This window comes from Fukomys damarensis, unplaced genomic scaffold (assembly GCF_012274545.1).
Source record: "Fukomys damarensis isolate Sample0158 unplaced genomic scaffold, DMR_v1.0_HiC HiC_scaffold_32, whole genome shotgun sequence".
Taxonomy (NCBI): domain Eukaryota; kingdom Metazoa; phylum Chordata; class Mammalia; order Rodentia; family Bathyergidae; genus Fukomys; species Fukomys damarensis.
The window spans coordinates 48,130,449-48,132,049 of NW_022900944.1; the positions used below are offsets into that span (position 1 = coordinate 48,130,449).

Below are 1,601 nucleotides of genomic sequence, written 5' to 3' on the forward strand. Positions count from 1 at the left end.
GCGCCAGCTTGCGCCCTCTTTCCTGAGGGTCTAGGTGGCGCTGTCCGGCTGCCTCCACATCCTGAATTGATTCAAGTTTCCCTTCCATGGTCATTTTGACTTAGGGGAAAAGCCAGGAGCCCCACAGTGTCAGATACCAAATAAGACGGAAAAGACAACGCCACTTTGGCTTTAGGAGGGGCAGCAGTGTTCACTTTTTTTAAAAATCGCATTTTGTAAAGACATTCGTGAAAGAACTAATTTTCAGAACTATGGAATAAGTGTTTTCAAAGCAGGGGGGAGGATTTTGAAGGAAATTCATGGCAATGTGTCATGTGATACATTTTTAAATTTAAACACAGCGTACTTTTGGATCAGCCCCTAGATTACTTGACCAGATGGGTGCTAACATCCCCAGGCCTGCTGAGGACAGTTGCACAAGGCACTGAACTGAGGCTGAGATCAGGTGTGCTCCCCTACGACCCACCCACCCATGGCCCTGCACCCACCTGGAGGTGACCTGGGCCAGGGAGATGGGTTGTCACGGTGACCATTCTGCCGTCTCCATCCCCACATCCGGGTCTCTGAAGAGACCCGGCCTTTCCCGCGTACTGGTGGGAGCTGAAGTTCTCCGGAGCCGTCTGCTCTGCAGGCCATAGCACCCTGAAGATGGGGCCCTATAGGAAGCACTTTATCTGGGGGCTGGGCCTGGCCACACACTCCGTTTAGGGTACAGGGCGGTGGTCTCCTGTGGGTGCCTCTCTCCACCCAGGGACCTGAACAGCCGCAGGCATGACGGCGGGCGTGAGCCTGTAGCGATGGTGCTGAGACAGCCCCTTCCTGACCCGCAGTCCCCAGGAGGTGTGGGACCTTCCCCCTCTTAAACTGGGGCAGGGTTCGGGGACCACAGGCCTGGGCCACCTCAGCAGAGGCCGGTGCAGAACCTGCTGTCGCTCACGGTGTCCTCACACAGTGGCTCCACACCCCTGCTGCAGGTGGGTGGGTGGGCACTGTGGCCCTGTGGACTCCTGTGAGCCGGGGTTCGGGGCAGAGAGGCAGACAAGATAAGAACGGAGAGGCTGGCTCTGGCACTGTGCCCACATCAGGCTCTGGGTCTGGTTTCGATCCTGGCACCTGCTGCCCGCTACGGGTCCCTAGGGCCTCAGTGTCCTAGTGTCAGTGTCCCCATGAGGGCTGCGTGGTGCTGGCCAGACCAGGCCCTGCCCCTGATGAGTAGAGCCGGCCCCGTGGTAGGCAGAGCCACGGATGGCTGGTGTCCTGGATGGCAGCAGTGGCCCCGGCAGGGGCAGAGTCTGCTTGCTCGCCTAGTCCAGGCTGGCAAAGGGGCACGGGGCCTCCTGCCTCACCGTCCTGGTCCGCTGCCACCTTATCTGCCCTGGGGAAGACAAAGACCCAGTTAGAACGTCTCCGAAGGCCTCCTGGCGTATTTACTGTTATCTCTGCCATTAGGCAGCCGCTTATCTGATCATCGCGCCCATTACGGCCACAGCATGCCCGGTGGGGCTCCAGGAAGTAGGGCCACCGCAGCGCTCGGGCCAGGCGACCGCGTGGGCCACGTGAGACCTCCGAGGGCAGGGAGCCCTGGCTGGGGCAAGGCGAGA

The 1,601-nt window shown here is 59.7% G+C and overlaps 1 protein-coding gene across 1 annotated transcript in view; it reads left to right on the forward strand.

The window, feature by feature from the left end:
- Zfpm1 (zinc finger protein, FOG family member 1) overlaps positions 1-1,601 on the forward strand; it is a 43,982-nt gene that overhangs the window by 31,070 nt on the left and 11,311 nt on the right. The window lies entirely within an intron of this gene.